This window comes from Dipodomys merriami, unplaced genomic scaffold (genome assembly GCF_024711535.1).
Source record: "Dipodomys merriami isolate MVZ:Mamm:240054 unplaced genomic scaffold, mDipMer1.0.p SCAF_3, whole genome shotgun sequence".
Taxonomy (NCBI): Eukaryota; Metazoa; Chordata; class Mammalia; order Rodentia; family Heteromyidae; genus Dipodomys; species Dipodomys merriami.
In genome coordinates this window covers 16,363,363-16,376,510 of record NW_027204492.1, presented here as the reverse complement: position 1 = coordinate 16,376,510, position 13,148 = coordinate 16,363,363, and the positions used below count along the sequence as shown (strand labels likewise).

Genomic DNA, 13,148 nt, shown 5'->3' with positions numbered 1-13,148 from the left:
ATATATAGTATATCTAGTATTATTTAGTATGTAGTATAATATACTTTATATTACTATATATAACTATGGATATATTACTATATATATGTATATTCATTTCATTATCCAGAAATTTATTTCCTTTCCTTTTTAAAAGGTTCTTTAGGGTCCATATTAAGTTACAAATATAAAGGATCCAGAAGGGCTAGCTCATTTCTCCTTAGGCTTATTTTAACTGGTGCAGTTAAATGAACTATTCCTACCAAGAGTTTCTTTCTTTTTTTTTTTTTACCTCAAAGGGATCTCATCAGGAATGCAGGCATAACATGCATTCAGAAATCTGTACCAATTAGGTACAATATCAACCATAGTCTAAGAATTTCCTATTAGGATAAAAAGGGGGGAAATAACCATTTTGCCTGTGTACTTCCTAGTAGCAATTTTTGTATGTTCTTACACAATTTTTCCCCATTTCTATCGTCCCTCTTTCCTTTTTTTTTTTTTTGGTTGATAAAGGGACTTGAACTCAGGGCCTTGGAGCTGAGCGCTTTTTGCTCCAGGCTAGCACTCTACCACTTTGAACCACAGTGCCACTTGCGGTTCATTGGAGATAAGAGTCTCACAAATTTTCCTACCTGGGCTGGCTTTGAACCTCGATCCTCAAATCTCAGCCTCCTGAGTAGCAAGGATTACAGGCATGAATATCAGTGCCCCTCTTTTCTTGCTATGATCATGACTGGGGACACAAATTAGCTATTCAGTTCTACAGCAATCAATAATAACTTCACTAATTCCTGTCACGTTCAGCATGATTTCTCCCACTTATTCTTTTTTTTTATAAACGTATTTTTTTATTGTGAAAATACTGTACAGAGGGGTTACAATTACATGGGCAAGATAATGAGTACATTTCTTATCAAGCATTGTAGCCTCCTCCTTTGTTTCCCCTTACCATCACTTACCATCCCCCCCCCGTCCCCCCCACTAAAGTTGTAAAGTTCGTTTTTTGACATAACGACTTGTACATCTCATTGTTGCAATGGGTCCTCCTGTATCCCTGTTTTAACTATTTGTTTTTTCCCTTCCCCTCCACAAATTATACCGACATCAAATACAGTGAAAGCAGGGGTTATACCATGGGGGAGGGACATACAAAGCAACAAAGACATAATATTATAAATATGTTAGAAACAATCACATGAAAGATCTGTCTCTCTTTCTCAATTTTGTTTTTTTTTGGTCAGTCGTGGGGCTTGAACTCTAGGCCTGGGAGCTGTCCCTGAGCAGTTCAGCTCAAGGCTCATGCTCTACCACTTGAGCCATAGCGCCACTTCTAGTTTTCTGGTGTTTTTTTTTTTTTTATTGTGATTAAGTGATTACATAATTTCCCAAATTTCACAGTATTGTGGGATAGTGATGCTCATTAAAAGTCACAAGTTCATTCTAACTTTCCTGGAGCAAATTTTCTATCACAGTCTATAACATATAACAGTGTACACATATACACCATACATGTGATCAGCAACATGGGGATATTTAGTAGTGGTTCCACCAGATAAGGAGTTCTTTGTTTCTTAAGTCCTGTTAATTTTGTCGTATCACCTAACATTTTGGATTTAACATCCACTAATCAGGGAGACCATGTACCGTTTGTCTCTTTGCTCTTGGCTTACCTCACTCAACATGATTTCTTCTAGCTCCATCCATTTCTCTGCACATGCCATTATTTTGTCATTTCTGATGGCTGCATAATATTCCATTGTATATAGATACCACAATTTTTGGATCTATTCATTTGTGGTGGGGCATCTGGGTTGTTTCCATATCCTAGCTATTGTGAACAGTGCTGCAATAAACATGGAGGTGCACGTGTCCTGGTATATTGGTTCCTGTTTTCAGGGTAGATGCCTAGAAGTGGTATGACTGGGTCGTAAGGGAGGTCAATCTTTAGCTTTCTAAGGACCCTCCAGACTGCTTTCCAAAGTGGTTGTATAAGTGTACATTCCCACTAGCAGTGTAATAGGGTTCCTTTTTCTCCACATCCCCTCCAGCATTTGTCATTGGCTGACTTGAGGATGTGGGACATTCTAACTGGGGTAAGGTGGTATCTCAGGGTTGTCTTTATTTGCATTTCCTTCACAACCAGGGATGGTGAACACTTCCTCATGTGTTTTTTTGCCATTTTTATCTCTTCATCTGAGAAGTCTTTCTTTAGTTCCCTTGCCCATTTGGTAATTGGTTTGTTAGGTTTGGGAGGGATTAGTTTCTTGAGTTCCCTGTATATACTGGATATTAACCCCTTGTCTGATCCATTGCTGGTAAATATTTTTTCCCAATTAATTGGTTGTCTTTCTATCTTGGTTATGATAGCTTTAGCTGTACAGAAGCTTTTTATTTTAAGGTAGTCCCATTTGTCGAGTCTCTCTCCAATTTGTTGTGACCCTGGGACTCTGTTCAGGAAGTTCCTTCCTGTGCCTATAAGTTCAAGTATCTCTCCTACTCTGTCCTGCAGTAGTTTCAGAGATTCAGGTTTAATGTTAAGGTCTTTAATCCATTTTGAGTTGATGTTGGTGCATGGTGATAGGCTGGGGTCCACTTTTAGTCTTCTGCATGTGGCTGCCCAGTTTTCCCAGCACCAGTGGTTGAAGAGGCTGTTTCTTCCATTGTATGTCTTTGGCTCCTTTGTCAAATATCAGCTGACTGTAGGCCTGTGGATTTATTTCTGGATCTTCTATTCCATTGGTCTTTGGGTCTGTTTTTGTGCCAGTATCATGCTGTCTTTGATATTATGGCTCTATAGTAGAGTTTGAAGTTAGGCATGGATATCCCTCCCATGTTGTCTTTATTCCCTAGAATTGTTTTGGCTATTCTAGGTCTTTTGTTGTTCCATATGAATTTTTGGACGGTTTTCCGTATTTCAGAGATGTACATCATTGGGATTTTAATAGGAATTGCATTGAATTTGTATATTAATTTTGGCAGTATTGCCATTTTCACTATATTAAGTCTGCCTATCCAAGAGCATGGGAGGTCTTTCCATTTCCTAGTGTCTTCTGCAATTTCTTTCTTTAACTTTTTATAGTTTTCATTAAATAGCTCTTTTACATCTTTGGTTAGGTTAATTCCTAAATATTTTATTTTTGGGGAGGTTATTTTGAATGAGGTTTCTCCCTTTATTTCCCTTTCTGCTTGTACATTGTCAGTGTACATGAAGGCAACTGATTTTTGTGGGTTGATTTTTGTATCCTGCTACTTTGCAGAAGTGATTTATGATTTCTAAGAGCTTGGGGATGGAGTTTTTGGGATCGTGAAGATATAGTATCATGTCATCTGCAAAAATCTCCCACTTATTCTTGTACCTGAGGATCAGAGTCAAATCCTCACAGCTAACAAAGACTTGTCTGAGACACCTAGCAATCATCTATCATGATCATTATGCCTGAAATCAATATACACGATGACTAAGGAAGTGAATCAAGAGTAGTGCAAGTCTGAGTTGTACACTGATCTGATGCTGAGTTCACTACCTTTGCAACAAGTGCTTGTGTTCAGGAAAGAAAAAAAAGTGCTGCTCAGAGTCTGCAGTAAAGTCAAGAAAGTAGGTAACAAGCATATGAAATATAGGGTCTGTGATCAGGGTTTATTTTGTTTACAATTTTCATTTTGGAGATTTAAATACACAGATTGTAAGTCTCAAACAGTTGCTAGTTGTTGAGCTTCTGACTAAGGGATGGTGGTACAGTGGGAAAAGCATGATGTTTATTTGGTAGCTATAAGACCATGATTGGGCAAAAGGTCTACCTTATTTGAGTCTCTGTTGCTCATTTATAAAACAAGGCTATTCTCTCTTATCCAATACTGGACCATGTCTGGCACAAAGTAGATGTTCATTACATAGGCACTACCAAGAAAACACAAAGGGATATTGTCACCCTTAGAATTCCTTTTGTCTTTCTTAGACATGGGGCTTCAACTTGGGCCTGAGCACTATCCCTTGAGCTTTTTCTGCTCAAGGCTAGTGCTCTACCACATTGAGCCCCAGCTCTGCTTCCAGTTTTGTGGTGGTTCATTGGAGATAAGAGTCCCATAGACTTCCCTGACAGGGTGAACTTTGAACTGTGATCCTTGGATCTCAGCCTCCTGAGTAGCTAGGATTACAGGCCTGAGCCACCACCAGCACTGGGCTTAAGATTTCTTTATATCAACAATTCTTTAAAAGCTTTTAAGACTGGCTTTTATCTTGTCTCATAGATTCAAACATAATCCATCTCAGGAGGTCTGCTAAGAACACCTAAGGCCTAATCAAACTAGGAGCTCCTTATTCCAAGGGAGATGCTAACATGCTTACCTTCCAAGATTGTGACATGTTGTCCTAGTTATCTATGAACCTGGAAGCAACTACTGAGTGACAATTAAGGAATGGAGAAATATTAAACCCTGGGAAGAGAGTTTACATTAGACTCAGAGAGACAATGCCATCGCCATCAGACACATAGGAAACACTTTAAAAATCAATGAGATTGGTCAGTCTTCACCTCTCATTTGCATATTACCTTATTTGTCAGAAGTCAGCTCAATACAAGGAGTTAAGACAGAGGACAGGAAGCATTTTCCATATCCACAATGGAATTATTTTCAGGGTAAAGAGGACTGATTCAACATGGGAAAATCCAAAGTAAAAATGCAAAACAATTCTTTAGAAAAGTCTTCTATATAAATATCCACTTTTCACAAAAAACAACATCGAGGTACCTCTGGAATTTCTGCTGCCAGTCACTTGCCTCCCATGAAATAAACATTCAAAATTCTTGAAAAAGCACAAAGGACCTCCAGTTCTGCTATTAAATGCTGTTAGCTACTTCATTATAAACAATTGGCTGCCTATTGATCAGAGAGCTAGAATGCATTCTGAAATTAACTGTTGATCTTGACAGATAGAAGCTCGATCTATTCAATGCATTTGCTTAGTGCTATCAATGATCACCATGTATTTATATTATTAGGAAACTGTCATATATATATATAAAGATTAATTTCTCCTTTATTGTAAATGCCACATTTCACTGCCTTGGGGTGTTATGCAAACATCCGGTCACCACCATCATCAACAAAATTCCTGAGAAAAGAAGTCTCTTTATAAAGGCTACAAATCATACTCTTCAAACTGTTATGAAAACATAAGGAGTTATGCTCCTATTTATTTTCTTTCTGTTGGTCAATAAGGCTTGAACTCTCTTTTGCTCAATCACTCTTTTGCTCAATCACTCTTTTGCTCTAACACTTTGAGTCACTTCCGGTTTTCTGGTGGTTCCTTGGAGATAAGAGTCTCTGGGGCTTTCCTGCCTGGGCTGACCTTGAACCAAGATCCTCAGACCTCAGCCACCCAGAGTACCTAGGATTGCCAGTGTGAACTACCTGGCTTAGTAGGTAAGTCTGGAGTAAGTTTACCTCTCAGGATCCTTGTCTATAGCTGAGGTGACCAGGGAAATGGGCTCAGAATATCCATTCCAATGAAAAATCAGTCTCAGTGTTTAGTAGGATTCTGGAGAGAGCTAGAAAGCTTCGAAGCACTCCAAATGCTGAACTTTCTGTGTATTTATCAGATGACTTCACATACAAAATTCGTCATAGTCTTATCTGTTCATGACCTCTAATCAAGAGAAAGATCAGAACATCAAATTGCATAATCAATTATGATGGATGCCATGAGTGATATAGAAACCCATGACTTCATTTCAGTTGCATGTAAGTACATGTTATATCTACAGACATAAAAAAAAATGAGGTAAATACAATGGTGCTGGGAATCAAGGGTCATTTTTCTTTCTTTCTTTCCTTCTTTTTGGTGCTAGTCCTGGGGCTTGAACTCAGGGTCTGGGTGCTGACTCTATACTTTTTCTTTCAAGGCTAGTGCTTTACCACCTAAGCCATGGTTCTACTTGTCTTTTGTGGAGAGTTAATTGGAGATAGGAGTCTCGTGTACTTTCTTGCCCAGGCTGGCTTTGAATCATGATCCTCACATCTCAGCTTCTTGAATAGTTAGGATTACAGGCATGAGCCACAGGTGCCTGGTGGGATTAACAGTTTTACATTCCACTTGTGAGTAAGAACATACAGTATTTGTCTTTCTAATTTCACTTACTATGTTATTCTCTAGGTTCATCAAAAAAAATCACAAATGACAGGATTTAAGCTGGGTGCTGGTGTCTCATGCCTATAATCCTGGCTACTCAGGAGCTAAGATCTGAGGGTGGTAGTTCAAAGCCATCCCAGGCAGGGAAGTCCATGAGAGTCTTTTCTGCAATGAACCACCAGAAAACTGGAAGTGACATGGTGACTCAAAGTAGTAGAGCACTAGCCTTGAGCAAAAAAGGTCAGAAACAGTGGCCAGGCCCTAAGTTCAAGCCCCATGGCTGACAAAAAAACAAAAACAAGCAAACAATGACAGGATTTCATTTGTTTGTCTGGCTGAACAGTATTTCACAGTGTATTTTCGTTGTGCATCAGTTGATGGAGACTTACAGTAGGGTCCCATATATGGCTATTGCAGATAATATAGTAATGAATATGGGTGTATCAGTGTCTGACACATGGATTTTATTCCTTTTGGTATATACCCAGCATAGGACCACTGGCATATATATGTGAGAGAAAAGTCCATACTGTTTTCCACAATGGGTAGGCTAATAAAGGTTTTTTTTTTCCCTCCACAATGACATTTTATAGGAAGAAAAATAATATTTCTTCATGCTCTTAAAAGTAATCTTATTTCCCATTAGTCAGTGTAATCATGGGAAGCCACAATATATTTTACTGCCTTTTCCAAATTGTCTACCATGAGCAGTGAGCTCAATAAAAATGTTATTTTTAAAATCACCAAAGTGATTCCTGCATTTTATTTTTATCAAGAAAGTACAATGTTTTTCTGAAAAGTATTCCTCACTATAGCAATTTAAAAATGACAGGCATGGAGAATATGCCCATAATTCCACAGCCCTAAGACAGCACCAATACCTTATTAAATTTCCTTCCTACCTATTTCCTACGAAAATATATATTGTCACATCACTCATATCAAACTATATATACATTCCTTCTTCAAGTAACGCCTAGTTAGTATTTCCTATGTGAATAAAATTTCTTTAAAACTGTCATTGGGGGTGGGAGAGCAATGACAGTCCAGGGGCTTGAACTCAGAACCTGGCATTGCCCCTAAGCTTTTTTGCTCAAGACTACCAATCTACCACTTGAACCACAGCTCTACTCCCAAATTTTCCTAAGTAGTTTGTTGGAGATCAGAGTCTCATGGACTTTCCTGCCTGGGCTGGCTTTGAACCATGATCCTCAGATCTCAGCCTCCAGCGTGGCTAGGATTACAAGTGTGAGCCACCAGCTCCTGGCCTTATTTGTCTTTTAAGGTGAACAGCAAGCTCAACTCCATTGTCATTCATGGGACTATGGAGTCAAATGCACTTGACTCATTGAGCCGCCACATGGCATTCTCCTACCAGCTTAAAGAAGCGATGACCAATATAAACTTCAAACAAAACACTTTCCATCAGCTAAGTCTGTGAGATGCTAGGAAACAAAAGGGTTTGAGGGCTTAAGAGAAGGGTAGGCTCTCAGCTTTACACAGCCATGGCGAGAGACAGGATGGACAATGATTTCCTTTATTTGCATTTTCAGCGAATTCACAAAATGTCTACCATTATTGAAGCTAACGAGCTGCAGGCTCATGGGTGGGTTTTCAAAGACCTGGCGAAAGTAGCTGAGGGTTAAGAAATGATAGAAGAAAATAGAGGCTATCCTACATACAGATGGCTAATTATCATCTTGTAAGACCTTTTACTAAAGCAGCTGGTTTGAAAGACTCACAGAATTTTCAGAATTGAAAGGGTTTTCAGAGAGGCATCTAGCTCAACCCCCTCATTTTGCTGATGGGAAAACTGAGACCCACTTCATTTGCCTTGAGTCACCGGCTGACAATTCATTGTTCTGCCTCTCATCTAAGGGTGCTCAATTTGCTCCTAAAGGACGTTTGAAGAGTCTGCCCAACAGACAAACATGAAACAGCTTTAGTAGATTAAGATTGCTTTTACTATATAAAATATCTAGCAAATGGTTTGATTCATGGCGTTGTTTAGCAATAGTTCTTCCAGATGTAATATCATTTTTACTATGTAATTCAAAAACCTATTTAACACAGTGGCTGAAACTATCTTAATCTTATTTGGGGTTTTTGAATTTTATTATGTTTCTTTAAAAAACAAAACAATGCTCTTACAAAATGCCAGATATTTGGGGGGTAGGTGTTTATACTGTGATCCCCCCAAAATAGATTATGCCCTACTATTTGTATTTCTTTTGCCAAGCAATTCTTCCCGAACACACCCCTCCTTCTCGTATAACTGACTTTCATCTGATTAGCATATTCATGAGACAACTGATTCATCTAAGTTAATTAGAAGCTTTACTACCAAAAATACCACTACTGGCCAATAGGGGGGAGCAGCTAGCTCTGACTGTCAAGCTCTGACTGGATGTCTCCTAGCTTAAGATCATTCTAAATTAACAATGGATTTCAAAGGGAGTATACTATAGAAAAACACAGAAGCAGGGCCTTAAATTCAGAGGCACATACTTAAAGCACAGGAATCATGGGAACCTTGCAAAAGGAGATAAGAAAATGCTGAAAGAAAAAAAAGTATTCTCTCATTTCACCTAGATTTGAACATACACACACACATATACAGGATCATAAATTAAAACACACTAAATTTATATACTACACAGTCCCTTAAGCTGTAGAAGCGATAGAAAATTGAAAGTATAGAACAACAACAATAAAAAGCCTTTAGAGATCAAAGGAACTGGAAAAAAAAGATTTGCTCCTCAAATCTGTTGGTTTGAAAAGCCCAGAGCTGGCATGAGAATCTGATCTAGGGTCAACCAAAGTGGGAGGATGGAAAACTGGACAATGGAGATCATTTCTGGTAATAGAAGGCAAGCTCTGAAAGTAAGAGTCTTATGAAGAAGGTTATGAAAACGTAATCGTTCTTGCCTTAGGAAAAAGCAGAACCTCACAAACATGATAAGCATGGATGAAATGGGACATTCTTAAGAGATGGCGACAAATGCTCCTTTAATCCTGCTTGCTCCAATTTTTTTTTTTTGTCAGTCATGGGGCTTGAACTCAGCCTGGGTGCTGTCCCTTAGCTCTGCAGCTCAAGGCAAGCGCTCTACCACTTGAGCCACAGCGCCACTTCTAGTTTTCAGGTGATTAATTGGAGGTAAGAGTCATGGACTTTTCTGCCTGGGCTGGCTTTGAACTGCGATCCTCAGTTCTCAGCTTCCTGAGTAGCTAGGATTACAGGCATGAGCCACTGGTACCCAGCTACATGTTGATTTTTCTGCTGGTCCTAGGGCATGAACTCAGGGCATCACACACTTAAATTGCCTTTTTTGCTCAAGGCTGGTGGTACTCTTACTACTTAAGAAGTGCATCTCCATTTCTGGGTTTTTTTTTCTTGCTTCAATGGAGATGAGAGTCCATGGATTTTCCTGCTGGAGCTAGCCTTGAATTGTGATCCTCAGATCTCAGCTTCCTGAATAGCTAGGATTACGGATGCAGGCACCAATGCTTGGCTTGAATGTTTCTGTGTGTCATCTATTTCCTCACTGAATGTCCCTGGCTGTCCTTGTGCAACCTTGGCTGCCCTTCTCAGTTCCTCAGCCACCATCTTGCTGCTTTCTCCAACACTTCCTCCCTTCTATTTGTATCAGCCTCAAGATTTGGCTTTTATAATTATGTGGACAATTTCTTAATAAAAGAACCTACCACCGAATTTGAATTTCTGAGACTTGAGACACTCACCACTAAAGCACTTTATTCCTCATCCTTGATTAGGTCTTGAAAATGTCAGCAAGGTGCTAGTAGCCTTAAAAATCAACTGATCAACACCAAGGTGCCAGGAGCTTATGCCTGTAATCCTGCCTATGTCAAGAGGCTGACAACTGAGAATCGTGATTTAAAGCCATTCTTAGGAGGAAAGTCTATGAGGCTCTTATCTCCAATGAACCACCAGAAAACCGGAAGTGGAGCTGTGGCTCAAGTGGTAGAGTGCTCACCTTCAGCAAAAGAGCTCAGGTCCTGTGTTCAAACCCCACCAGCAACCAACCAAACACACAAATATTTTTTTAAAAAAATCTTCAAAGAATCCCAGCTGTTCGGATCTCCAAAGACATTTCAGCTACTACCCCTCCACACACACTAAAAGGTTAATTGGTGCTCATTAACTTCATTGTCCATGCTGTATTTTAATTTGCAGTCAGAAAAAATAAACTGGATGTGTACCCCACAAAATGAGAAGAATGATGGACAGGTGGGTCAGGAGGGGTGGGTGAGAATATTAAAAGAGGTAACACTGATCAAGATATATTGTATTCATAAACTGCTCTGTGCAATGGCAACTCCTTTGTACAACTACTTAAAGAAGAAAAAGAAAGAAAGAAACTGGCATTTCATTGTCACTTGGTCTCCTATGTTTGGAAAGTGATAAAGCTACAATTTAAAAAAAAAAACAAAAAACATATGCTAACATGGATAAAATTTCTCCGTATGGCTTTCTTACAAGAAAACCCAAAAAAACCCGACACATTGGGATCACAGGAGTACTGAAATAAAACCCTGGGGAATGGAAGGGGAAAAAAAATAGCTAAACCAGCAGGCCCTATGTGTAAGCACTCTGTTTCTACTCCACAAACTGACACATCTAATAAGAAGGGTGCCTTGAGCCTTGGAAATAGCTTTATCTCTACCACATCATCCTGCTAACAGGAGAGCCATTACAAAAGAACAAGATTTATGTTCCCTTCTGAATTCTATGATGAAGTCTCCTTGTGGCCATTTTTAAGAACCACCATCTCAAGGTTTCAAAGATGCCCATCCAATAATCTTGCTACATTTCTTCCCCAGAGTGAAAGGAAACATTTAAGTTCTTATCTTGAATGAGAAATGTTATAGAGACAAGGACATCAGTCTTGCCAGGCAGGGTAGTACATGCCTGTAATCCCAGTACTCAGGAGGCTGAGACAGAAGGATCACAAGTTCTAAGCCAGCCTGGGATACATAGCAAGGTCCAAGCCTGTGTTATAGAAATCAAACTATAAGGGTGGGGTGAGGGGAAAGAGGAGAAAAAGAAAATACTCTTTTCAACAGTAATAATGAGTTGGGAAGCAGAAGCAGTAACAATGATTTTGTCAACAAAATTGTTTCCTGTGGTGTCAGTATAGTGCTAAATAGTCTAACAGGTATAACATGCATATTAAAGTAATAATGACGATGTATAGAGATACTGACTTTCTCACACTTATTAAGAGAAAAGGAGACAGAATTAAGAACAAATAGGCTAAGGGTGTAGCTCAGTGGTAGAGAATGGATGGAGTAGTATATGCAGGGGCCTTGGTTTGAATCTGTGCTATTACAAAAAAGCCAAACAGGTATATGTACACAGTTTGAAAAATCAGGCAAGACCAATTGTCCATAGTAAAATACTCAGACAGTATTTTAGTTCAAATTCATTATATATTAAAAATGCTAAGCTAGGCACTGTTGGCTCATGCCTATAATCCTAGCTACTCAGGAGGCTCAGATCTGAGGATGCTGGTTTGAAGCCAGCCTGGGCAGGAAAGTCCCTGAGACTGTTATCTCCAATGAACCACCAGAAAACCAGAAGTGGCACTGTGGCTCCAAGTGGTAGAGCACTAGCCTTGAGCAAAAAAGATCAGGGACAGCACCTAGGTCCTGAGTTCAAGCCCAGTGACTGACTAACCCCCCCCCCAAAATAAATAAAACCTGTTGTAGTCTAGCCTGGAAAACTCCGTAACACTTATTTAAATGACTTATAAGTTTTAAATAACAAATCTCAAAAGGAACACTTGAAATGCAACCTGTTGTAATAGCTGAGTTGTGCCTTATCAGCTATGCCAAATCTAATTTAAGTCTTAACTTCTCACCATGGTAACCGGCCCTTTGCAGAAATACTCAAAGACATTTCACATCTAGAAAATTTGCCTGGTACTTCTTCACTACACATAATGTCAAGAAAAGCATGCTTCAAAGGTACTATGTAATTAGAATGGCCTTTTAAAACAGGCACAAAGGAAATCATTCTGATGGAAATTAAATCTACCCACAACCATCTTCATAGCGAGTGACAAACACCACAGGAGGGGAAATGCTGAGGTGGTGTGTGTGTGTGTGTGTGTGTGTGTGTGTGTGTGTGTGTGTGTGTGTGTGTGTGTGTGTGTGTGTGTGTGTGTGTGTGTGTGTGTGTGTGTGTGTGTGGAAATTAAATCTACCCACAACCATCTTCATAGCGAGTGACAAACACCACAGGAGGGGAAATGCTGAGGTGGTGTGTGTGTGTGTGTGTGTGTGTGTGTGTGTGTGTGTGTGTGTGTGTGTGTGTGTGTGTGTGTGTGTGTGTGTGTGTGTGTGTGTGTGTGTGTGTGTGTGTGTGTGTGTGTGTGTGTGTGTGTGTGTGCGCGCGCGCCCCCCAATCCTAGGGCTTGAACTCAGGGCCTGGGTGCTGTCCCTAAGTTTTTTTTGCTCAAGGCTAGTGCTCTACCACTTGAGCCACAGTGCCACTTCTGGTTTTCTGGTGATCCACTGGAGATGAGTCTCATGGGTTTTTCTGAGCAGGCTAGCTTTGAACTATAATCCTCAGATCACAGTCTCCTAAGTAGGTAAGATTACTCATATGAGTAACCAGTACCCAGCCTCCTGCTCTCTTTTTTTTTTTTTTAAGTCTGTTATCTGTAACGCGGCTTGAGCTTGGCTATTTCTTTTTCTTTTCTTTTCTTTTTGCTTTTTGGTTGGTCGCGGGGCTTGAAGTCAGGGTCTGGGTTCTGTCTCTAAGTTTTTGTGCTCATGGTTAGCACTCTACCGCTTCGAGCCATAGTACCACTTACGGTTTTCTATGGGTGAGTTGGAGACAAGAGTCTCACAGACTTTCCTGGCCTGGCTGGCTTTGACCCATGATCCTCACATCTCAGCCTACTGAATAGCTAGAATTACAGGCGTGAGCCACTACACCAGGTTTGGTTATATCTTGACTATGACATAAGGGGTATCGGGGAGAAGCCATGTCTAACAGGATGAATTTGAA

At 39.8% G+C, this 13,148-nt stretch overlaps 1 protein-coding gene across 1 annotated transcript in view; it reads right to left on the bottom strand.

Annotated features, from left to right (window-relative positions):
• Nucleotides 1-13,148, bottom strand: part of Gpc4 (glypican 4) — a 119,825-nt gene that overhangs the window by 32,194 nt on the left and 74,483 nt on the right. The gene's annotated exons all lie outside the window — the stretch shown is intronic.